This window comes from Lepidochelys kempii, chromosome 2, assembly GCF_965140285.1.
Source record: "Lepidochelys kempii isolate rLepKem1 chromosome 2, rLepKem1.hap1, whole genome shotgun sequence".
In the NCBI taxonomy this organism is placed as follows: Eukaryota; Metazoa; Chordata; order Testudines; family Cheloniidae; genus Lepidochelys; species Lepidochelys kempii.
In genome coordinates, this window is record NC_136381.1 from 111151120 (window position 1) to 111177478 (window position 26359).

Below are 26359 nucleotides of genomic sequence, written 5' to 3' on the forward strand. Positions count from 1 at the left end.
AGTAAATGCTGCAACCACCAAGTGATTTAACAACCAATCAGGGAAAAGACCACTTGGAGTTCCTATTTCCCCAAAATATCCCCCCAAGTCCTTACACCCCCTTTCCTGGGGGGCTTGAGAATAAACAAGATGAGCACAGACCAGCTTTGGATTTTTAAGACCCAAAAAATGCAATCCGATTCTTAAAAAACAGAACTTTATTAGGAGAACAAAAAAAGATAAGAGAACAACTCTGTAAGATCAGAATGGAAGATAATCTTACAGGCAGTCAGATTCAAAACATAGAGAATCCCTCTAGGCAAAACCTTAAGTTACAAAAAGACACAAAAACAGGAATACACATTTCTTCCAGCACAGTGAATTTCACAAGCCAAAATAAAGCAAACCGAACGCATTTTCTAGCTAGATTACTTTCCAGCTTTACAGGAGTTGGAGGGCTTGCATCCTTGTTCTTTCCCCGGCAAAGGTATCACAGACAGACAAAAGCCTTTCCCCCCCCACCCCCCCGCCTCCAGATTTGAAAGTATCTTGTCCCCTCATTGTTCATTTTGGCACAGGTGCCAGCCAGGTTACCTGAGCTTCTTAACCCTTTACAGATAAAAGGACTTTGCCTCTGGCCAGGAGGGATTTTTATAGCACTGTATACAGAAAGGTGGTTACCATTCCCTTTATATTTGACACCTCCTGTTACTGGTTTCTTTTTTTCTTTTTCCTGGTGTGTGATATGAAATGCCAAAAGAGCTGCTAGTAATTTTAGTCTCCGATTTAAAAAATATATATTTTATTTTAAGGCAGTTGGGTTTTTCAGTTTGAATTGTGACAGTGGTTTTGTCATTGGTTTAAATGGTGGAAAAATTGCATTTTGCATGGGTCCCTTTCATTAGGTGGGTACAGCTGGGACTCTGATTTTCAGTGAAAATGCATTCACTTGAAATTATAGTCAGAGGTGTGACTGTAAGAATGGCACTGGTGTATTACCTAAACCTCAGCCTGTACTTTATCATTTGCATCCACTTAACTGCAGTGACAAAAGTTTTGATTACTCTCTTATTCCTCTTGGCACTTTGAAGCAGCACAACTAAGGCCATGCCTACACTGGAAAGTGTTAGCAAACTTGTTAACTATCATGTTAAATATGGCTTAGTTCCTGTCCACACTAGGTGCTATGACCAGCCATCATGTTTTTGAATATGACCGTGTTTGTCCATAACAAGGGTGAAACCATGTCTGACATTTTAAAATGTGTTAACATGATACTTTCCCAGGGAAGATGTAGTGCGAGGGAGCTGGGTTCCGTTTTGGATAATATCATTTTTGTTAGAACGATTAACTAACTTCAGTTGCAGAACTGACGCTGCAGAAAAACCAGCATGGCTTGAAGATTCTAGACCAAGTTAGCAGTGTTGGCAGCTATGAAAAACATCTTGTTACTTTCCAAATTGAACATGTTTTCATCTGGAAGTCCTTGGAGAACCAATAAACATGGAGCTCCAAAGCGTTTGTCACTTTTCAGAATAGAAAAGTACTTTGAGGAATACAGATTGCGTTCCCCCTCCCCTCTTCCCCCCTTCCCCCAAAATAATAATTTAGTAATAAAAGGATTGAGGATAATTGTATGCCAAAATGCAGTGAGTGACTGCAATCTCGGACATTAGTTGTTGGGGTTTTTTGTAACTGTTTTGCATCTTAGTTGTAGCAGAAAACTTACTATCCAATTCTATTTAAAATGATTTGGTAACTACATCAGGGCACAAAGGAAGGGAAACATTTTAAAGTACATAGCTGTTACCAGTGGTAGAAAAGCCTAATATAACACTACTTCATCTCCTTGTGGTGTTAGTCTGTCAGAATGGGATGACAGTAGTTGGTCTTGATAGATGGTTTGTTTTTTTTAAAGGTGTGAAGAAAGAGCCTCTTATTTTACAAATGGAAAGCTCAAGATCTGTGCTAATGGCCCATCTCTACTAGGGCGATCTGTACAAGAGTAATATCTGTCAGTTACACTACCAGGCTGGTCTACATGAGAAAGTTGCACTGGTAGAGCTTAACATATGAATTGAAAGCAGTGCAGCATGGTGTGTGAACAGTCTTCTTTTGGTATTAGGCCTGGTCTACATTTGAAATGTAGATCAGCTTAGTTTTGGCACATGGGGGTGTGAAAAGTACACATTCCTGAGCACTGTAGCTATGCGGACCTAATTCCTGATGTAGACATGGCTAGGTCGATGGAAGAATGTTTCTGTCAGCCTAGCTACTGATGTGTGGGGAGGTGGAGCTCCTTCAGTGACTGAAAAACCCCTTCCGTTGCTGTATGAAGCATGTCTGTTGCAGTGCTATATCACCATAGCTGTGCTTCTGTACCACCCGCAGTGCAGACAAGCATGTCTGCTGCAGTGCTATATCACCATAGCTGTGCTTCTGTACCACCCGTAGTGCAGACATGGCCTAAGAGTGACTTATTTAAGTCTAGTTAAACTTGTTGCTAATCAATTTAAGATAATCCAAAGTAAGCCAAGTTTATGCCAGAATAAGAGCATCCACTCTGCCCCTTGTAGGAGTTTAACTAGATCTGTTTTAAAGTTAATACATGTTATCAGTACAACTCTGCTGTATAAACAGGCCCCAAACATCCCCCCTCATTTATTGTGATAAGGTAACTTCTCAGGTTTAAGTGCTTCATTTGTTAATGACAAATACCTTTTCTAGATGGTAAAGGCATTAGAGGTGCCTGGTAAATTTCTAAGATTGTATTGATTTAAAGATTATTGAAATAATCCATTTGCCTTGCTTTAAGATTTGTGTTCCCACATGCTCAGTTTTCAAAATTTAAAACTAAAATGTCTAATCCAGAAACTTTAGCAAAATGTGGACTTAAACACCAAAAGCCTAATAACCCCATTAATTGAATGTAAGTAGTTGCCATTGAAGCTGATGGCTATGATTGCGACCCAGAGGGCTAGTTTAAATTACTCCTTTTTCATTAACGTGGTGAGACATTGAGAAACAAAGATAAACTGAATTTTTCTCTTTTTCCCCTTCCAAGAAAAGAGTACACTATTGGTTTAATCTTGTGTCATATTACTATTACTGCAGTAGGACCCCTAGTCATGGATCAGGATCCCATTGTGCTAGGTGCTGTACAAACAGAGAACAATAAGATGGTCCCTGCCTCAAAGAGCTTAAAATCTAAGTATAAGGCAAGAGATGACAATTGGGTATAAACACAGGAGCACAAGGAACCAATGAGACAATGGAAGGACTCAAAGAGAGGGTGACATAATCAAAGGGATGGGCTAGGAAAAGGATCTTGCAATCTGGGCTACGTCTAAGTCTTCCCAATTCTTTCAATGTGAAATCTCTGTAAATATGGCCTATTTTATCAATCCACACAGCTGTCTTCTCTAAGCTCTCATCTTACTGAGTCTCAGTTTTTGTAACGTCCTTTTCTCAGGCCTTAACAAATGAAGTCTTTCTCCACACGTACCCATTCAGAAAAAGAACGAGGAGCACTTGTGGCACCTTAGAGTCTAACAAATTTATTTGAGCATAAGCTTTCGGGGGCTAAAATCCACTTCATCGGATGCATGCAGTGGAAAGTACAGTAGGAAGATATATACGTATATACACAGAGAACATGGAAAAAATGGGTGTCGTCATACACACTATAACGAGAGTGATCAATTAAGGTGAGCTGTTATCAGCAGGAGAAAAAACCTTTTGTAGTAATAATCAGGATAGCCCATTTCCAACAGTTGACAAGAAGGTGAGAGTAACAGTGGCTGGGGGGGAGAAATAAGCATGGGGAAATAGTTTTACTTTGTGTAATGACCCATCCACTCTGTCTTTATTCAAGCCTACTGTAATGGTGTCCAGTTTGCAAATTAATTCCAATTCAGCAGTCTCTCATTGGAGTCTGTGTTTGAAGTTTTTGTTGTTGTAATATTGCGATTTTTAGGTCTCTAATCGAGTGACCAGAGAGATTGAAATGTTCTCCGACTTGTTTTTGAATGTTATAATTCTTGACATCTGATTTGTGTCCGTTCATTTTTTTTACGTAGAGACTGTCTGGTTTGGCCAATGTACGTGGCAAAGGCGCATTGCTGGCACATGATGGCATATATCACATCATTAGACCCCGGACCTTGCACATCCCATGCTTCTGTGGCTTCAGAATGTGCTGTAAGAGTTCTGGAATCGCAGTTTTAAAAAAAACCACCTGTTTCTAACCCATATAGTTGGAAAAATGAGCAGAGTGCAAACAAGTGGATTGGTGCCTTCCTGAATCTGTAGACATGGTGCTATGTGCACAATAGCCTTCCATCAGGTGCCAATAGAAGAGCAATAAACTCAAGTATGGAAATATTAGAAGAGCAGCGGTGGCAATCCTAGAATTACTCCTATACCCAGATCAGTTCTCCTCTGTCTCAGCTATTGGGCCTCTGTATGGTAGCAGAATGACTCTTGACAGGACATAATCTTTCAGAACTTGACTTTGTAGAGAGGTAAACCACTTCTTTGGTATTCATTCCTTATAGAATGCTGTAGCTTCAAAGTGACTTGTATGTGTCAACAAAGCTTCTTAATGCCTACTTTGCTATGTTACTGATGGACCTGGAAAATTAGAGACCAAGCGTAAGTGGGTTGCCCTAGATCTCAAAGTAACTATATAGCAGAGACAAATTAGACCGTGGGAGTTCTTGGCTGTGTGCTAAAGCCATTAGAAAGAATTACCTGTATTTGTAATTAAGGCAGTGTCTTCTATTAGAAAGTGATTCCATGTGTGACTCCATTTATGCTAGTTTCACAGCATATTCCAAGAGTATGTCTAGACAGCTGCTGGGAGGTGTGATTCACAGCTCTGCCATGTACATTGGCCAAACTGGACAGTCTCTACGCAAAAGAATAAATGAACACAAATCAGACGTCAAGAATTATAACATTCAAAAACCAGTGGGAGAACACTTCAACTTTCCTGGACACTCAATTACAGACCTAAAAGTGGCAATTCTTCAGCAAAAAAACTTCAAAAACAGACTCCAATGAAAGACTGCTGAATTGGAATTAATTTGCAAACTGGACACCATTAAATTAGGCTTGAATAAAGACTGGGAGTGGAGGAGTCATTACACTAACTAAAAACTATTTCCTCATACTAATTTTCCCCCTACTGTTACTCACACCTTCTTGTCAACTGTTTGAAATGGGCCATCCTGATTATCACTACAAAAGTTTTTTTTTCTCTTGCTGATGATAGCCCACCTTAATCGATTGGTCTCGTTAAGAGTTGGTATGGCAACCCCCATTTTTTCTGTGTGTGTGTGTGTGTGTATACATCTTCCTACTGTATTTTCCATTGCATGCATCTGATGAAGTGGGCTTTAGCCCACAAAAGCTGATGCTCAAATAAAATTGTTAGTCTCTAACGTGCCACAAGTACTTCTCGTTCTTACAGCTCACATAGGCATTCTGTGCTGTCATGGCCACACTACTATTTTTAGCATGCTCTTCCCCTGAACCTGGGTCCACCTACATGTGTCCAAAGTAGTGTAGGTGTGACTTGTTGCTCCTCGGCATAGTTCTCCACATTGGGGGTGCAAGCTGTACTCCTGGATCAAAACACCACTTAATGGCTGATAAGTAGAACCATCACTGGTATTTTTCTCTAGTTTAACCTCAGAATGCTGGATTGAGTGACTAGGGGGAATAAACTGGAATGTGTCTTTTGCAGAGCTGCTCCCTCAAATGTGTATGTATTACTTTCTCTAGTACAGTGTGTAAAGTTTTACGTTGCAAGGAAGAATGAAGTGAGCACAAACATACGGTTGTTCATTTGCAGAACTTTAATAGCATTAAAGAGAAGTGAGGGGCAGGGGACTTCAGTGATTCTGACTATAGTCTGCCAGAGAAAATGTTGGCTCAGTATCAGTTGTGGTAATATAGTGTTTCCCTAATTTTGTTTTGAGTTAAACTAAAGCAGGGCCAAGATGAGAACTTTAATTTCTCTCTTTCTACCTCCAGTTCCAAAACACTTCAGCTTCCCCCAGTTTTCCGCTCCCCCTACTAATATTAAAAAACAGTGAGCTGTAAAAAACAGTGGGCTGGTAGAAACTATCGAGGCTTCATCAAACACTCTTGTGGCAATCCGATTTCTAGTCAGTTTGTCAGTGGTGTAGATAGTGGTGCCTGAGCAGAAGGATTTTGCAGTTGTATATGGACCTGCTAATATTGTGGTAAGGTATCAGTTTAATGCATATTATTTGGTGTGAAGAATGTGCTGGCATTAGTATCTGCCTCGCTGATATTTCACATCTGGATTTACTTCTGGATTTGCAGGCATGAATTCAGAATGTCTGAATTTATGGCTTGGCGGCTCCACTTTTTTAAAAAAATATATAAATATGGAAACTGTTACTAGGAAGCTTCTGATATACATTGGGCAACTGAATTAATGAAGATGCTTCACTCCAAAATGTGTGAACGTGCATGCATAAGTTTAAAATATCTAATTCCCTTTGTCAGTTTTGAAATTGGAGGGAGAAGTATCTCTTCACTAAATAAAAGGAATTCCAGGATTTTAGAGGGAAATTCTTACTGCTGAGGATGGTAGGTTGTTTTTTTGTTTTTGTTTTTTTAAGGCTACCAGCCTCTACCTTAAAACATCAGCTCTATTCCTGCTCCCCTCCTCTTCAGCCAATTTAAAACCGTGATTAGAGTGAGTGACTCGACAAATTCTGACAACCCTGTTCCAGTATCATTTTCACAGCTCATTGTGGCTAAGTTGGGTGTTGGAGGGATTTTGGTGTAGGGAGAAAGGAAGAGAGTGAACACAAAATGTTTCAGATCTGGGAGCAGAGGGGAGATGGAGAAGAGAAAATAGAAAAGCAACTGCTTGATCTTAGGGTAAGAATTATAGTTGGTTTTTAGTTAACAATCCAATTAACTATACTCATTTAATTAGATTGGAACCCCAAACATAGAAACACACTTTTGAATTCCCTTTTTCACACTGTGTGGCAGGAGCGAGGATGAAGACATATTTGATGCATATACTAGAGTAGCAGGTATGCCTTTGAAAATGAAAACCCTAGTTCAGGTGTCTAAATATGGATTTAGGAGCACAGTTTTAGGTGTCCACATTTGAAAATATTGGCCGTGGTCCTTTTAAAGAAAGCTTTTTGTAAAAATAGGACTTTTTTTAAAACCTGGTGGTCTTGTAATTACCAGTTCCGGTAATTACATTTACTTACCTAAGTTTTCTCTAATTTCAGTTGGTTTTAGGGCCAGATCCTCAGCTAGTGTAAATTGGCATTTGGACTCTAACACTGACATGCCATATTACATCCTCTGAGGGTCTGCCTCATGATATTCTTCACTTTCAGTCCTTAACATATCAAGTAGTGTCACTATGCAGCTAAAAAGCTGCTACATTGTAGAGATCTGAGTGATTTATGGGTGTGTAAAAAAGTTTATGAAGCACTTTTGGGATCATTTATGATGAAGGATAATATATAAATTAAATTTACCAAAACGTTTAGCTTAGCATCAGTAAAATTTTACTGTTTAAGAATCAATTAAGTGTAGCAGAAAGGATTAATAGTTGGGTTTTCTCTTCTGTAGTGTTGGTTAATTTATATGCTCCTTCCCAGTAAAGCATGCCCATTCTATGTCTGTTAGTTTGGTCTTCTGCCTCTCTTTAAGAATTTTGGTTGGAGACAGTATTAGTCTTGGGAACCTCTGTTTTCCACATGTCTATACACCACTTATGAAAAAGCAATCACTGCAACTCATAAATATGTGCTCTGTACCTCGAAAGACATGTAAAACATATTTAAGCTATAAGGCTATATAAACATCAAGCAGTTCTGATGACAACATGCAAACCACCAGGGAGGTGGTTGGCCTGATCTCTTCAGAACCTAGAAATATTTGCATACTCTTGTTGTTCAGCTATTTTTTTTTAAATGTAATTTAATTTCATGAAAAAATTAAACAAGAGAATCACTTTCTTGAGTTGTGTAATAAAATAGCATCCTGCCTTGTGGTCTCTCTCGGTGGGATAAGAGACCCTCTGTCCAGTTTCTTGGGTTAGGGTCTGATTCTCCACTCCTTTTCAGCTGGTGTGATCATTTTCACCTGTGCAAAGTGGGTGTAAATGATGACTAAGGGTGCAAGGAACAGAGAATCGGGTCCTCCATCTGCTGCAAATGCCTTCCTGTGAATTTTAGCTCCCTTGAGTCTGTTTCTAGAATTGGAGCTTGGTTCTGCTGGAACTAAAAATTGACTTGTTTTGTGGTATTTGTATTTGCTTTGGAATGCAAGTAGTTAAACCCTTTTTTGTAAAAGGGACTGTATCACTAAAAATAGCAGCCATTATACTCTGCAGTGCACCTCTCTCTGAGCAGCGTGCACCAATGAACCTGTGCACTGGAACTGGTTTTGGGAGGAGGAGCAATGTTGGACAGCATATGGAATGAAAGGTGGACACTGTTAGGCTAAAATAAATTATTTGTGGTACAAACAAGACCAAAGATTATTAAAAGAAAAATGTTAAAAATCTAACTTCTCATCCTTTTATGATTGTTTTGCTGAGCTTGGACAACAATGATGGACAGATTAGTTGCACCTGTGTTTCTAATCTTCTTCAGGTTTTTGTACATGAACGCAATGCTGTGTTATTTGCATTGCAAACAGCACAGTGGATTTTTTTTTTTTTTTTGGTAAACTTCAACAGAAGCAGGGCAAATCCTCTTCCCTGATCCCCATTCTGATCATCATGGGAACATCAGCATTGTCCACTCCAAATATATTTTTTTAAAAGGCAGCCTCCAAATAATTATAAGATTCGTTTTAAAAATCCATGATTTTGAAGTTCTTCATATTTACTTTCTGACTCTTGAGGCTTTGGGTACATTCGGGTCACGTTTTCAAGCTTTTCAAGCAAGCATGAGGGCTAGAAATGTATGTGTTTATCTGGATGCACGTATCAGACATTTTAAACTGAAGAGGTTCTCATGTATTTACAGGACTCGAGGAACTGAGGCTTTAAAGAAAACACAAATATCATGACTCTCAAAAAAGTCACGAGCTGATAACACTTGGAACATGGCTATTTGCTTGGGGTTATACAAAGGCATATTCTCTCACAATGTGAATTTGGGGCAATGTTTGGCCTGACTGTCCCTCTCTGAGCCTTCTTGTGCTGAAAAGTGCAACTGAATATTTAATTTTCCCCTGACCACAACTACCAGAGACCTGCAAAGTTATTTCAACAACATTTCACCCAAAAATTGTCCTTCTAACCTAATTCTGCACATTATCAGACTATGGTGAGAGTGATTCTGTTTTTTGTTTTTTTTTTAAGTTAATTAAATTGGACTGCATTTGAACCGCATTGACTTTAGCCTTCCTCCAGATCATTGCAAGAGTCCGGTTGGACGATTTTCAACTACTGTATTGTATTGTGTTTTGAGGAATATTAAGTCAAAGTTCAAATCTCCTCTACTGTTTAGAATAGGATCTGCCCTTTGAAGATAGCTGCTTAGTTCATCACTTGACAAACATAGCTTAAATGGGTTGCATATTCCTGCTTTTAAAAGTGTCCTCTCTTGTGTGTACCACAAATGGTTGATCTGTTAGCTGATAGTAATGACTATTGGTGACTTCTAATTTGTGGAATTGGGGGTGCAGTGCATACAATTAAATAGTAGTGGAAAATCAGCAAACTAGGAAACTTACAGTCTAGCAGGAGTTGTAAAGGAGAAGTTGTAGTGAAAGTCTGTTGTAACACTTTTTGGGTTGGCTATCTCCCGAGTAGAGTCTGACCCCTTTGCGACCTTTCTGGGGGTTTTGAGTGTACATTTCTTTCCAGGTTGCATGAGTAAGGCAGGATCTTTCCTTCTGTGAGTGTTCTACCTTAATAAAATCTTTCCATTGTTTTCTAGCCCTGCTGAGTGTGTTTCCTTGCTGATCTAAGATCTGCTTTTAAAAAGACTTTAGAGCTTGCCAGAATAAAACCTCCGTAAGCAGAAGTTGGGGAAATAGTCGATTTTGTAAAACTAGCTTTGGGCAAAAGAGGCTGTTTTACAGTGACTTCCTTCCCACCACCTTTAACTTAAAACTTCAATTATGAAAGTTTTTAAACCATAATTTGCTAAAAGAAAAACCTGCTTCCAAATACAGTAATCTGGGTCAAAAATTGTATGTATGTATTTATTTCCTTCCTATTTGTAACCATGTTTTTTCTCCAATGAAATGTAAACAAATCCTAGATGTAAAATTCTTTGGGAGTAAATGTTGCTGAGTATCATACTCCATAAATCCTGTCTACAGAGAAAAGGAGTTAAAGCAAAGGGTGACTATAATAGCCCTAAGGAACTAAAAACAGTGAGTACCTTCCAATGGAAGTTTTTTTCTTGTAATACAAAGGACAAATTACCATCCATCCCCTAAATAGAAGCAAAGCTTTTTTGGTTTTGGCATTAAATGAAGATAGTGCAATCAAGAGGAAGTGGCTACAGAAAGATGAGTTGTGAATCTGCTGAAGGTGGCTAGCTATACAGCTATTTTCAGGTAATTCTTTGCACTTAGTTTTCATTTTTATTAAACACTAAAGGTATATTTAGTGATCACTAAAGTTGTTCTTTATAAAAAGGCTGTTCCATGCTTAAGTAATAGGGTTTGGTGATGAAAAATGAGTGCTATCCATCTAAACATTATTGTGTTCTTTCCCCCTAGCCAGAACACATAGGGGGCCTCTGGTCTTCTGAGGGTTTAATTTCTATTTTTGGAATACATACCCAACATGGCAAAGCCACATCAGTCTGGTTTTTGATTTTTGTTAGGTGGGGTTGTTTTTTGGGGGAACCATGAGTGAGTAAAAGTGTGAGTGAATCTAATACTTATGAAGGGAAAAGACTTGTAGAGGATGGCTTGAGGCAAATTTATTGTAGCCAGGTGTTGAGCAAGCTTCACTACAGGTGCACACACCTTCTTACCTCTAACCTTCAGCATTCCACATGAGCTTGTACTAGGTATCTTTTTGATTAGAGATTGCTGATCATGTCCCATTTCTCCCCCATCTATTCCAAAGTACTTGCAAATATCATCTGAAAGTCTATTCGGAGAACAGTTTAATGACTACAGTCTGGACCTGCAGAGTAACTTCGGACACTTAACCTTTAAAGTTTTTTGTGTGAAATTTACTGCAATGTTTATCTTCCCTCGCTGAGTCCTATCCCCGTGGCAAGGAAAAGAGTAAATTACCAAGGTAAATTAACATAGGCTGGCAAGCAGGAAGTAATGGGTTCGGGGATCACATGGCCAATTAGAATGATATGTGGGAATCATTTGGATTTTAATAAAAGAGAAAAACAAACTCAGGCACAGAAACTATTTGCAATAGTTTTATTTAACTTAAAAAACCAAGAAACCCACTACATTCGATTGTCATCACTAGAATAACTTTGCTTGTATGCAGTATTGCAGTCTCCCACCTTTCCTCTATTTTTGTTGTCTTAGATTTTAATCTCTTCAAGACAGAGATTCTCTTCCTCCTTTGTTTGGAAAGCATCTGGCATATTTTGGGCACTTTTGTATTTCTAAACAATTAATAGTAAGATTATTTCAAAGAACAACTAATAAAACACTTTTTTTTTTTTAAACTACTACTTAAAATGTCAGAGAATGTCCTTTTCCTGCTTAAGTAAAGATACAACCAAACTCCATAAGCTGATTTGTCTGTTGGAGCAGATGAGGTTATTCATGGAACCCTAATCCTCCATAAGTAAGAAAGATACTTTTGATGATGTCCTCAAAAGGCTCCTGCTCTTGTGCATAAAATGGAACGTCTGCAGTTTAGCAGCTGAATGTGTTTGACTCTGTTCCCACAATTTCATGTCAAAAAGCGAAACCAATCCCCATAACACACAACCCCAAAGGAGTAGTAAAGCATTACGTTAAAATGCATTAGGAAACCTTCAGTGTGCACCAGAAGGATCTACGTGGCCCAATTAATGTCCAACATGTTTGTGCGCTGTGGAAATTGTACGTCCATAGTGCACATTACCCTGCTGTGTAGACAAATCCTTAGCTGTGTTTCCTTCTGAAGGCTTATCCCACAGTTTTGAGAACAGGTCCCAGACTGACTCTGGGAGATTCTGAAAGGCCACCTGTGCAGGGTTGGAGAATAGTGGAAGGACTGTTTGAACCATTAGTGCTATTACACAAGTGACCTCCATGCACATTGGCAACTAAATGGAGTTTGGCATGCACCCATATAGCTTGGAGCCCTTTTGTGTGTGGATTGGATGCATTTTACAAGCCTGTTAGGAGGCTATTCTTAGAAGAAGTTAAAGTGCCATTACTTCATTGAGTAAGAGATGTTGTTTTTAAAAAAAAAGAAGCTGTCCTACATTGTTCACACGAAAGCAGTGGTTCTCAACCAGGGTACGTAGAAGTCTTCCAGGGGGTACATCAGCTCATCTAGATATTTGCCTAGTTTTACAACAGGCTACATAAAAAGTGCCAGTGAAGTCAGTACAAACGGAAATTTGATACAGACAATGACTTGTTTATACTGCTGTGTATGCTATACACTCTTAAATGTAAGTACAATATTTTATATTTCAACTGATTTATATCTATATGGTAAAAATGAGAAAGTCGGCAATTTTTCAGTAATAGCGTGCTGTGACACTTCTGTATTTTTATGTCTGATTTTGTAAGCACGTAGTTTTTAAATTATGTGAAACTTAGGGGTACGCAAAACAAATCTGAAAGGGGTACAGTAGTGTGGAAAGGTTGAGAGCCACTGTACTAGAGCTCAATTTGTTACACAGTTTAGCCTTCTCCAATGCTGGTTAGCAAAGTCACTCTTTTTCCCTTGAAGCACCTCCCTCCACCCCCCTCCAAAAAAACAACAAACAACCCCAAAACAAAAACAACTTTCTGTTGGACAGCCTTCTGTTTGCTTGGTTTATGTTCTAGTGGGACAAAATAGCTGTAGGTATTTTCTTGAAACGTCTGCTTAGTGGATCGTAATCTTTTCTCCTGAAGTTGCTTCCTGGGCCTAAAGCTGGAAAGAATAAAAATAACAACTACTTTCAACCTGAACTGTACCGACTCTGTGGGCAAGCACATAGCCACAGCAAGTTTATATGTAAGAAATGTACTACTTATTCTCTTAGGAAGCACATGAATGAAATGACTGGATGTGACTAGGCTGGCTTTCTTCTTGAGCTTCCAACTTGAACTGGAATTCTGCAGTTCAGGGTGAAACTGAAGCTTGTCTGAAAGCTACTTCAGGGCCTTTAAAATCTGAAGTGTCTCTAAACTTTTAAAAAAAAACCCTTGTCCCTGTGAACAGACTATTAGTCCGTCATGTGTATTGGTCTGTCTTGTCTGTATGTGTACAAATATTTAAATACTTTTACTTTGTTGTCTTCAAAACTGGATTTTCTTGGACCTGTGCTATAATTGTGTGTGGATTGTACTACTTTCCCTCCTCCCTATGCTTCATTCCTCTGTAGGTAGGGGGGTGTAGAGGTGAAATCTTGATTTTGATGTCTTTGTCAATTTAATTTGTAAAACCTGCTGCTTAAGTGGGGATTTTATTAGTTGTTTAAATTAGTCTAAAACTCTTGAACAATAAATAATAATTTGAATGTCCAGTATGTCATTTAAAAATATATATGAAGCCTTGCTCTGAAATGCAATTTGCTTTTTTTACACATTTGCCCTGTGCCCACTTTGGAATGAATTTGACAACTGTGGTCGGAAGTATTTGTTGCTTTTTACTAATATTCAGTTACAACATGAAAAGAAATGCAAAGAAATTCTAATCCTCTAGGAACATTTTATCCTTCTGTATCTGCCATTTGGTCAATAGATCAACTATGTAGCTTAAATTTTTTAAAAAATGTTTGTCTATGTGACTATATACAATCTTTTTGGCTTCCCATTCCTTCCATCCCTGCTCTATTTTCTTTCTAATATTGAAGCTTCTATTCAGTGTTCTGAAGACAAGGCATGTCATGGAATTCCTTTTAATGATACTGCTGTAGTATAGTCAATGCCTGTGAGATAGCTGCTCCCAATCCGCTCAGCAAGAATTTGTGTGAGGAGGCTTTTATGGGAGGGGCATGGCTTACCATAGTGACTTAAATCCAGGGCTGGCTTCACCTTCTGACAGTTTTGATTGATTGATGATTGATCAAGGAATCCTGGGTTTGAAAATCCTATTTGGAGAGGTTCTGGTTGTACTTGGCTCCATGTGAGCCATAAACTATGCCACTAATTCAGTCACAACACAAGGTTCTTTTTAACTGCTTACAGACAGGAGAGTAATGACAACATTTGAAAATACAGATAGTTCATTTCAAGTTATGAATTAAATTTATGAGCCAATTATGGAGTAGCGGAGTGTTTGAAAGACTAAGCAGCCACGTGTTCTCACTGCCAGTTTGTTTTTGTGCTGTTGAATCAATCCTCCCTGAAGCTCTTGTTAATACAGGATCCCATAACCATATCGGAGTCCAACAGTACCTCCTGTAACTAACATAACAAAGTCCACATGCTCAGCTTCGGACTGTTTTGAAGAAAGATTGATGCTACCCAGGCCTACAAACTCATTGCTAAAGGACCGTTCACAGTAACGGGGCAAGTAGCGTGTGTGTCATAAATATAAAGGGAAGGGTAAACACCTTTAAATCCCTCCTGGCCAGAGGAAAAACCCTTTCACCTGTAAAGGGTTAAGAAGCTAAGATAACCTTGCTGGCACCTGACCAAAATGACCAATGAGGAGACAAGATATTTTCAAATCGGGACGGGGGGGAAAAAAGGGTTCTCTCTGTCTGTGTGATGCTTTTGCCAGGACCAGAGCAGGAATGCAGGTCAGAACTCCTGTAAAGAGTTAGTAAGCAATCTAGTTAGATATGCGTTAGATTCTGTTTTATTTAAATGGCTGATAAAATAAGTTGTGCTGAATGGAATATATATTCCTGTTTTTGTGTCTTTTTGTAACTTAAGGTTTTGCCTAGAGGGATTCTCTATGTTTTGAATCTGATTACCCTGTAAGGTATTTACCAGCCTGATTTTACAGAGGTGATTCTTTTACTTTTTCTTTAACTAAAATTCTTCTTTTAAGAATCTGATTGATTGCTTTTTCCTTGTTCTTAAGATCCAAGGGTTTGGGTCTGTGTTCACCTATGCAAATTGGTGAGGATTTTTATCAAGCCTTCCCCAGAAAAGGGGGTGTAGGGCTTGGGGGGATATTTTGGGCGGGAGACGTTTCTGAGTGGGCACTTCCCCTGTTCTTCATGTAACACTTTGGTGGTGGAAGTGTTTAATCTAAGCTGGTAAGAATAAGCTTAGGGGGTCTTTCATGCAGGTCCCCACATCTGTACACTAGAGTTCAGAGTGGGGAAGGAACCTTGACTGTGTGTAACAAACAAAATAGGGTAGAAGTCTTTACATCTGTAATATCAATTGACTTGTCTCATGAGCTGTAGCTGTGACATGAATCTTGAAGACTGGAGTAGGGTGTGTGTTTGATATTAGACTAGTCTTCAAACATAGATTGAACATTGAATTCTAATTTCGCTATCCCAAATCAGAATGTTACCTTCTTTTTAAAAAAATAAAAAGCATGGGGTGTTTTTGTTGTGAGGCGCAAGAACAGAAATATATTGTAATGCTGGTAAATCCCTCCTGTTGAGGAGTCTGACAAGCTATTGAGATATTAAGTGAGAGGGACTTCACAGTGGACATTTTGGGCTTCTGTGAGTTTACATTTGTAGTTAGAAATTTCTCATTTAAATCTTTATAAGATGGATCATTATCAAGTGTTATGTTTTCACATGTTAAGAATCTTGATTTAAAGGATGAGAGTTGATAAAATTTTCTCTACTGGTGCCATTAAAACTTATTTCTGTGATATGTACAAATAGCCATCTAAAATTAATGCCTTCATCTTGCTCTTGTCACTTGTCCTTCAGGGCTGTATTTTTCCACACAACATTAGTGTGTGAATTTGGATAGGAAAGGGAAAACCCCAAAACCCAATTAATGCAACATTAAAGTTCTGACTTTCACTTGGTCATGAATCCGGAATTCAGCAGTACTGCTTCTAGAGCAACCTTACCTATGTCCCATTGAGTGTAAGCTGAGTAGTAAACCATGTTGCAGTTTCTTTTAAGCTTGTAATGAAAAACGCCACTGTAATGCATCTGATGATTGTAGTGGGCCAGAAATACTTTAGAAATACTTACTGTTACCTTCCTGACTCCTCTGCACTTTGAAAATTTCTATTATAAGAGCCCATTTTACATAATTCTTATTAAATAAAAAATACCGGCAGGTTAAGAAATGCTATTCAGCCAACTGGAAGAGGTTTCATAGAAGACAAAATAGCAGCTGAAGTCTTGTGCATCAAATAAGGTTGACCTTGTGATTTCTGTAAGATTTGAGGCAGGGAAATGGAATTGGGTTGATCCACATGCTATGTGTTACGAGAGGTAATTACCCCTCAGTTGCACCACATCCCATATTCTGTAATTCTCTCTCACAGTGAATCTCCATAAGCACGGAGCCCAAAGCGGTTGTGTTTGTGTCAAAGATGGTTAAACTTGATCAAGTGGATGGAGATTGTCAGTTTGGTAAAAATAGTTTCAGTGCAGTGAGAATAAAATCCACTTTCCAATGGTTTTAAAAAAATAGAGGATAAACAGCAAACAGCTTAATCCAGGAGTTAAAAGGGAAGAGGAGAAACCAGGATTGTGAAGTATGGATTAAAGCAGGGGTGGGCAAACTGTTTGGCCCGAGGGCCACATATGGAAATAGAAATTGTAGAGCGGGCCATGAACGCTCACAAAATTGGGGTTGGGGTGCAGGAGGGGGTGAGGGCTCTGGGGTGGGGCCAGAAATGAGGAGTTTAGGGTATGGGAGGGGGGCTCTAGGCTGGGGCGGGGGGGGGGTGAGGGCTCCAGTTTGGGGGGGGGGGTTCTGGGATGGGGCTGAGGATGAGGAGTTTAGGGTGTAGGAGGGTGCTCTGGGCTGGGACTGAGGGGTTTGGAGGGCAGGAAGGGAATCAAGGCTGGGGAAGGGGGTTGGGGCATGGGGAGTGGCTCGGGTACCTCAGGCGGCTCCCAGAAGCAGTGGCCAAGGCCCCCTACTGGCTCCTATGTGGAACTGCGGCCAGGCGGCTGAGTGCTGCCCCGTCTGCGGGTGCCACAACTGCAGCTCCCATAGGCCGCAGTTCCCAGCCAGTTGAAGCTGCGGGGGCAACATTTGGGTCAGGGGCAGCATGCAGAGTGGAGCCCCCTGGCTGCCCCTTCGCATAGGAGCCAGAGTGGGGCCATGCTGCTGCTTCTGGGAGCCCTGTGGAGCGGCCACCAACCCTGCTCCCCGGCTAGAGCACTGGACTGGGGCAAGCCCCAGATCCCACTCCTCAGAAGGAGCTTGAGGGCCGGATTGAAACGGCTGGAGGGCCAGATCCGGCCCACGGGCTGTACTTTGCTCACCCCTGAATTAAAGGATACTTTTTTGGCTAGGTGCAACAAAAGTGCACGTGAAAATTGAAGGAAGGTAGCCTGTGGACAGCAAGGCAGAGATAAAGGAGAAGAAACTGAGGGATTGGGTCTGAAGAGAGACACTCTGGATGCCAGAGTAGAGCTGGTCAAATAGTGGGACAGAATTTGTATGAAAACCTAGTCCCTTGTTTTGTCAGAATTCAAAACCTGGACATTTAATTTCAGAATTTTAATTACCTGCTTGTGTGCGCTGTCCTGTATGTCACCTTCCCTAAACCATTAGACAGTGGTTTGAGAGGGAGGAAAAGTTCCTGTCATATAGCAACCTATGTGTTTTCCCCACACCCTTTCTTGGAGAGATTAGAGGCAAAGAACTTGCATAGCATGAAATGGGGCTAAAATAAGTGAGAGAATTGCAGAATTCTGGGGGGTATGGTAGGATTGAGGGAAAGTTATGTCTAGTGAGAGAGAAGATTAAGACTGTGGGCACTTTTTAGGTTTTTAGAAATTATCGCACTGTGGCTTGGTCTTCACTGCTAAAAAAGGTAGGTATGTTTTTACCTTGGGGTAACTAATGCATGTGGAGCTGTTTGTGAGGTAAAAACACAGCTAAAACCAGTTTAGTTTAGTTTTACCGTGAGGTAAACTCACTGAGATCAACCCTGGGAGAGGGAATAGAACTGTTTGCCTCGCAGTAAAACTAAATGCTTGGTCTTCACTGCATCTGCACTGCATCTATCTCAGGATAGCTCTTTGTGGTTAGTTACCATGAGGTAAATGACATCGACATAGTATCGAGTTCTCCTGAGTGTTTCATTTGAGGCTTACTCAGAACTTCATTTATAAGGTCAGGTAATTCCTGGTTTAAAATGAGGGCATTTAAAAAAACAAAACATACAACTGAAATTCTGTAGCCCTATGGTATTCTAGTAGCAGATGGGTTGACTGATTACTAACTGGATTTCCCCTCTGTTCTTTACAGCACTTTATAAATGCTGAATTTTTTGCAAGGTGGAATTTGTTTTATAACTTGAATTTTTTTTGTGTATTTTTGAATTCTTAAAATTGTGACATTCCTCCTACTCTAGTTTACAGTACGGAAGAATGTCATCCTCATCAGATGCAATATTTTCAACAGTGTGCACATAATACTCAAAAAGGATATTAAAAGCTCAAATGGGAGTCTTCAGACAAAGGTTTAATATACCGTATCTGCTTGATCATAAGCCGGTTCATTTATAATCCAACCCCCCCCCCCCAAAAGATGGATAAGTAAAAATTGGCAAATTTTTATGGCCTATTCATAAGCCAACCTTATAATTCAGGGGGTGGCAAACTTTGGATCCCAGCCCATCAGGATAAGTCGCTGACGGGCCGAGACAGTTTGTTTACCTCAAACATCCGCAGGCACGGAGGTAAACCTAAGTAAACAAAATGTCCTGGCCCGCCAGCGGCTTACCCTGACAGGCTGGGACAGCAACTGGTGGGGAAATTTGCAGGGGGAGAAGCTGGGGGTCAGGGGAGTAACCCCTGTGACCACCCCCGCCACATGACCTAACCCGGAGCCTCCCCACCTCACCCCATCCCTAGCCCGGGACCCCCACACTCTCCCCATTCCATCCCTTCCCACCTTACCTAGGGCAGGCCAGGGAGGATGTCTCTGGCCTGGCCGGAGCTGCTCCAACAGGCCGGGCAGTGCAGCCGCAGCCTGCCAGCCCCGGAGCTGCTGCAGCTGCTTTGGAGGCTGGGGGGAGAGCAGCGTGGCCAGAAGTGGAGAGACTCTGGCCCCGCCTCTTCACTTCTGGCTCTGCTGGCTGTGCTGCCTGTCCTTCCCCTCTCTATTCGGGGGAGGGGAAGGGGCTGTGTCCCACCTCTCCCCCTCTCTATACCCATTCATAAGCCCACCCCCTTTTCTGATGCTTCCCTTTTTTTACTAAACAAATTCGGCTTATGAATGAGTATATATGGTAAATATTCTTGCCAGGTTATTCTGTCGTTAGTTCTTTATGAATCTTGGTCAGTTCAATCTTTCATGCAAATACCTGTTTGGGCTTCGTTAGGCTGAGTGAAAACTAGAAAGCACTTGCAGGCCAGTCTCAGAACACAAAGCATGCCTGCTGGTTCTGCTTGACAAATCCCAACTGAGTATCCATCAGTTGAGAGGGATAGACCTGGGAACAACAAAATGGTCATTCCTTTCTTCGCTCACCTTGTGACCACTTCTGGGGACTCTTTGCTGCTTGTCTGTCTGGATTTGTTCTTGTAGAACTCTTCTTTCCACAGAGAGTCATTGTGTTTCTGGAATTAGTCTCCCCTGCTCACCCAAATGTCTTTGAAAAATTAATCTAATCTAGTTACAATATGAGTAGTCCCTTTCGTTTCCATATTGGTTGGTTCTCTGGAATTGAACTTACAGGTTCAGAAATCTCTTCCCTTGGAAAACATACTTCTGATGCGTCCTAGTTTCTCTAAGCACTGTGTCTCCACTAACAGCTTTTTGCTAATATTATTCAATGTTGTCCCCTTTTTCTTTTAAAAATATGAAATTTTACCATTTTAGGTCTTGTATAAAAATACTTGTGAATTTTAGACTTTCAGAGTTTGCTGAAAATCTTTGTTTTTATGTTCTTGAACAAAATTCTTTACTTACTGTTTTACCAATATGTCCTTTCTGTTATCCTAATTTTATTCCCCTTCTCCCCACCCCATCCTCTTTCCCAGTTTCGCCTGATATGTTGTTACTGATATTATCTGTTTGTAGACAAGTATCTGATTTCTAATTGTTGTTAGTGTTGATGCTCATTTTTGCACTCTGCAGAAAAGTGTCAGTTTAGAAGCGCCCTCTCTTTCTTGCACTTCTCTTAAATTTCCCTTCAATCAGGGAAAGACTGGTCTCTCTTCACCAATGTAATTGATGACAATACCTGATACTGAAGTAGTATTCCTGAGTGTCTTTGGCTTCAGATTGGGTACTTTGTGGTTCTGGTCTAGAAACATTTATTATAATTGTAATTTGTGTATTCTCTGTGGTGCCTACCCACAGCCTCAACCGTTTAGCTCCAGATTAGGCCATCTCCGTTCCTTTTGGGCTTTCGCCAGCTCTTTGGTGTATGATAGTAAAGCTCGTTGTGACCTACACTGAGACCACTCCCTGGTCCTAGGTCCCAGTCCTTAGATCAGACTCTGGGACTGCAGTGTCCATGCAGTAGCAGCACACATCCCTCTTCCTGAAGCTCACGCTGTGCCGTTTCCTCTTGAGTGGCATCCCCATCTGTCAGTGGCAGGAGGGCTGGTGGCAGGGAGTCAGGGCAGTGTTCACAGTGCAGGGCTGGCCCTTTCACAGCACTGCTGCTTACGTATGAATTGGCAGGGGAGATGGAGGGGTGCCATAAGGAGACTAGTTTTCTCCAGTTGTTAGCAGCAGAGGGTGAGCAGATCAAAGGTGAAGGGAGGGAAAAGTAAGCTTCTCTTGTCTGCCCACATGAAAAGGTATTAAAGGTAGTAATAATACCTAGCTTTTACATGATGCTTTTCATCAGCAGATCTCAAAGGAGCTCAGTATTCATTAGCCCCACTTTACAGATGAGGAGACTGAGGCACAGAGAGAAGTGATTTGCCTAAGGCCGTCCAGAAGAGCAGCAGTAGAACCAGAAATAGAACCCAGGTCTCCCGAGACCCAATCCAGTGCTCTGTTCACTAGACCTTGTCATGTATCCCTGTGTGTAAATTTAAATTTGTTAAGCCAACTGATTGGTGACAGTAAGTTTTCCCCAGTCTTCGTTTAGTAACTGGCAGAAGGAAGAAAGTAGTTGTTGACTAAGAATAAACAAATTTCAAGCATTCCTAGACTGGGAAACCTGCTTAGCTTTCCAAAATCGTTCTCCTTGGTGCTCCGCTAAAAGCGTAATTGGCTGACATTTTGCATGTGAGAGATTTACTCTACTGGCCCACATTCAGTTATTTTGTGTAAATGTTTTTGTGGGATTTATAAAATACCTCTCCAGACCATGTATATGTGTGTAAACTCTGGACCATTTCTTTTGAGAGAGTAATAACTAGTATTAGCTGTTGTGGCTTTGGCATGGAGGAAGATTTAATGAGGAATTCAGTTTACACTTTTAGTTAACCTCATGAGGATTTTGTTGGTTAAAAACTAAATATCTGCTTTTTCTGTCATACAGCTGTAACAAGGAGCTGTAACAAGGAGCTTTAGCCAATATCTGTTCTATATTATATTTACCTTGATAGATAAATAGTAGCAAGAGGCATTTTGAAATATAGTTATTTTAAAATTCATGCTATTACTACACATCCCTGCTGTACCCAGATGAAACATTTTGCAGATGGATATTGCAAGTAAATAAAATATTGCTGATTCCAAGTGTCATTGATCTTTATTTTTGTGCCAGTGAGCTGGGATGATGTGATAGATTAGATTAGTTTTGGGGAGGAAGAACAATAATCTCAGCGAGAGTAACTTTTTTCTTAAGCTTTTTGGTTACTTTCAGAAGCACATCCATTGATAATCGGTGTTTAATAGAAAGGAAGATCCGAACTGAAGTATCAATGGAATGCAGATAATTTCTGTTGTGTTCTCCAAAGTGCACTTCCTTGTTCTGTTTTTAGTGTATGGCAATTCGCATTTTCATTCAAGGTTTAATATTCTTTGGAGCTTTTCCTTGGAAAGGACTGTGCACATTTAACCCAGCTGGTGCAAAAAGATCCACATCATATTAACCGTGAAATCTGCAGGTCAGTTTTGGAATTTCAGTGTTGTGTGTAACTTGTACCTTGCTAACTAGTTTGGATTCTTTTGCTCGGTGTAAGTTTCCCTTCCTCAGGCTCCTTCTGCAAATTGCCATATGCTTTCAGATGAGAATCAGTTTTGTACCACTACATGACTTTATGTAATAATGTGAACAGGTATCAGTTTTTTTTAAGGTGGACTCTCTTGTTGCTGATTAAATAGGATATATTTTCTTGAAAATTTGGGCCTCTCAGTGACTACATATGAGATTATATTGTTCCGACTTCTGGATTCAAGATCCTTAATCAAAACTGGCATTTTATTTGAGTAATGTAGTCTTAAACTCAAAAATCAAATGATTGGAAGAATGCTTAAAACCAGCAAGTGTTTTCTGGTATTCACTGTAGCACTCAGTCTCTTGGGCTCACCTGTTGCTAACAGAAGGAGAGAGAACAAAATTATGTGATTCCAGGATGCATTTTGATGTCTGGTCGTTGTAAATGTTTTGTTTTTTAAATCTTTCTTCTCCTACTTTTTCCCTGACTCTCAAGATGGGGATAAGTTTAGAAGTTATTTTAATTCTGAATTATCTATTTCAGACAAAGAAGTCTCAAATTTTGTAATGACTACATTTGCTATCTGCAATAGTGCATGATTTGGGTGGCTCTGAATTGAGCAATGGATTGACTTTTTTAGGTTCCTCTAGTTTTTACTATTTTACCGTTCAATTTTGGACGAGTTGCCAGCTGGACTTTCCATGGTGTTTTATCTTCTTTGTCACTAAACTCTTCTTCTTTTATGTTGGTTATATTCACAGACTTGCTATATCGTTTTCTGTACTGCTTTGTCTTCTGTCCTGTTGCTGAAATCTTTATAATGTTTCTGAGAAGATTTTTTTTTTAAATATTTTTTTTTCTCCTTTTTGTCTATCTTGCAGAATATAGTGGCTTATTAAATGTTTCCTGTATCTTAAAGGGAACTAAGGTTAAAGCTGTCTGTAAAATTTTGGGGCTGTTTCTTTATCTATTTGCATAAAGCATTATAAAAACAAATATATGCAACTGTTAATATCCCATTTATGATGTCAGTGCAAAGAAAATTTATTAAGTTACACTACTTGTTTTTTAAAAACTTCAGAATCAAACAAGTGTCAATATAGAAAGAATCCAGTATCCCGTAACCCCAAATATTCTAATCCCTGTTATGAATTTTGGCTTTTGGACAAATTTATGGACTTTTACACAATTTTACAAAAATGCAGTGTTCCCCATAATCTCAGAAATAAGGTTTTAACCATGCTAAAGGTTCTTATCAAGGTGGATCAGGAACGTGAAATTATATGTAGTTGTGGAGAGTGTCTGTCTCCTGTTTTACCAGATGCAAAAGCCGATTCCATCCAAATAATGGCAACTTCCTTGGCAGAGAGATTTCAGAGTAGCAGCCGTGTTAGTCTATGTGTTCGCAGAAAGAAAAGGAGTACTAGTGGCACCTTAAAGACTAACCAATTTATTTGAGCATGAGTGTAGCTCATGAAAGCTTATGCTCAAATAAATTGGTTAGTCTCTGAGGTGCCACTAGTACTCCTTTTCTTTTGGCAGAAAGAGGGGAAGCTGCAGAATTCTGCTACTCAGGGTGGCACTCTGATCCCCTTTGTATGGTTTCTTTAAAGACTACTTTTTTTTTAAACACTGCATTTCACTAGCGCTTCCCTATGGTGGTAGTGCAATGCAAGTACTGTGTAAAGCCTTGAACTACTAGACAGCCATCAATCCTAAATCTGTGTATTGGAAATGCAGGAATAATTTGTTTTTAATTTGTTTGGGGTAGGGTTTTTTGCATCTTAGTACATTAATTCATGGCGGCTCTCCTGTTAAGTCATGATTAAATGTTTATTCAGGGGTCTTAATCAGTTAGATTAAAAGTTAATGGTTTATGCTGCATACCAGTAGTATATGTCAAAGATTCAAATTCTATTCCAAGACTAGAAAAAAAGCTTTTTTCTTTTTCTTTTCGTTTTTTGGCCTTCCTCTACAGCATGGGGCACAGGACACTTGCAGGTTTAAACTAGTGTAAATGGTGGATTCTCTATAATTTGAAGTCTTTAAACCATGATTTGAGGACTTCAGTAGCTCAACCAGGGGTTAAGGGTCTATTACAGGAGTGGGTGTGTGAGGTTCTGTGGCCTACAATGTGCAAGAAGGTCAGACTACATGATCATGATAGTCCCGTCTAGCCTTAAAGTCTGAGAGTCTACAATGGTAATGTTTCCTGAATTAGTTTAATGTGGTGGTGCTGCAAGAATGTTAGCCAGGAAAGGAATCAACTGAGGAAAGTGAAGTCTCAGTAGGAGAGATGGCAGAAGAAGACTCTATCCTTGCTCATGATTAAGGCTACGTTTTAGTCACGGGTATTTTTAGGAAAAGTCATGGACAGATCACGGGCAGTAAACAAAAATTCATGGCCGGTAACCTGTCCCTACCCCTGACTAAGTATTGGGGAGGGGTACGGCCCGGAGGGTGCCGCGGGGGGTGGGGGGGTGTTGGGGCTGGCAGGCTCCCTACCCGGCTCCACAGCTCCCCGGAAGCGGCTATGTCCCTTGGCTCCTAGGTAGAGGTGTGGCTGGGCAGCTCTGTACGCTGCCTCCTCCCCGGAACTGTGGCCAATGGGAGCTGTGGGGGTGGTGCCTGCAGGCGGTGGCAGTGTGCAGAGCCCCCTGGCTGCACCTTTCCCTAGGAGCTGAGGGATGTCATTGCTTCTGGGGAGCCCCCCTGAGGTAAGCACCACCTAGAGCCCTCAGCCCCTTCTGCGATCCAGTCCTGAGCCCCCCACCCAAACTCCTCCTGCTGCTGGGGGCGGGGTGGTGGCTGGCTGCTGCAGAAGTCACCTCTGTGACAAACTCGCAGCCTTACTTGTGATAGACTTTGCTGCCTGTCAGTTGAAGAGGAAAGAAGAAAGCTGTCAGTCAAAAATAGATCAGCTGAAATGTAGCAAAACCAATTAACAAATGTGTCTTTCTGTCTTAGCAAGATGGCCACTGCAAGCACTAGGCATAAATGCCAGTTATAATTAGTCATCCAGTTCTCCATGTGCCTGTCTGTCTGTGGCCTAGCTCTGCATGCTACTCCGCCATACCTTCAGTGGCTTTTCAGCCTCGGAGCAGTCCAACTATACCGTCAGCCAACCTATGCCAGTAGATGATGCAAATAGTTGCAATATGCAGAAAAAGCTAAGCCTAAATTTTGTTCCTGTTTGTTAGAGTATGATTAAAATCTGACTCTGTAGAGCACCCTTTTTCCTCTTATATCTCTCATCCCAAAGGATACTGAAGTTCTCAATAGGGTCCCTTAATGTGCCATTGGAATGGAACTGACAGATGTTTACATTAGAGATCAGCAGCACTGCACAACAGTTTAGCTCAGAAAATTAATGTATCTGAGGCTGTATTTACATTAGAGAATTGAACCATTGTCAGCTGAAACTGTGGAGGAAATTGAGGTAGACGGAATGTAACTATCACAATTTTTAAAAATCCACCCAGAAAATGGGTTAATTCCCCTCTACTTTTTAAAAATACCATTGGATCTTTGACAAGAAAACAAAGCTGCCATTTTTACATGTGGTATGAAAGGATAGCACGATGTCCCCAAGAGAGAATGTTGAGATGCTGGTTCAATTCTGACTCGCAGGGAAGAATGCCACCTATGGAAAGTACTGCACACTCCTGCAGCACCTACAGTCTGTTTTTTCCATTCCAGAACTGATCAGGCCTGACCCTGCTCATGAGCTGTGTCAAGATCACAGCCCAAGAGGGTGGCAATATCTGCAAGCTGTATATAAGTGACCCTTCAAAATTAGAGCCCATCTCTACGTCTTCTCTGAATATGGGTAATATGGTCTATAGGCATTATTGGAGGAGTGTGTGTGCACGCATGGGGTAATATAGAATATGATCTTGGAGAAACCCAGAAGGGTTGCACTGAATATTATGGAATAACATGCTGTGAACCAACAATATCTAGGAGAAGGAAAACTGATTTCAAACGAGGGCACACAGAGCTCTCTTAGCCTCTTCAGGCAAGTCTTTCTA

The 26359-nt window shown here is 40.4% G+C and overlaps 1 protein-coding gene and 2 long non-coding RNA genes across 5 annotated transcripts in view; 1 reads left to right on the top strand and 2 right to left on the bottom strand.

Annotated features, from left to right (window-relative positions):
• The window catches only part of JARID2 (jumonji and AT-rich interaction domain containing 2), a 307495-nt gene that overhangs the window by 29857 nt on the left and 251279 nt on the right, over nucleotides 1-26359 (top strand). The window lies entirely within an intron of this gene.
• LOC140906969 (uncharacterized) lies at nucleotides 1576-19322 on the bottom strand. The gene is made up of 3 exons (XR_012157321.1): nucleotides 19161-19322; nucleotides 4732-4890; nucleotides 1576-4611 (listed from the first exon to the last, which is right to left on the bottom strand). It is a non-coding gene; the product is annotated as an uncharacterized LOC140906969 (long non-coding RNA).
• On the bottom strand, nucleotides 11129-16881 carry LOC140906967 (uncharacterized). Its single transcript, XR_012157319.2, has 2 exons — nucleotides 14148-16881; nucleotides 11129-13072 (listed from the first exon to the last, which is right to left on the bottom strand). It is a non-coding gene; the product is annotated as an uncharacterized LOC140906967 (long non-coding RNA).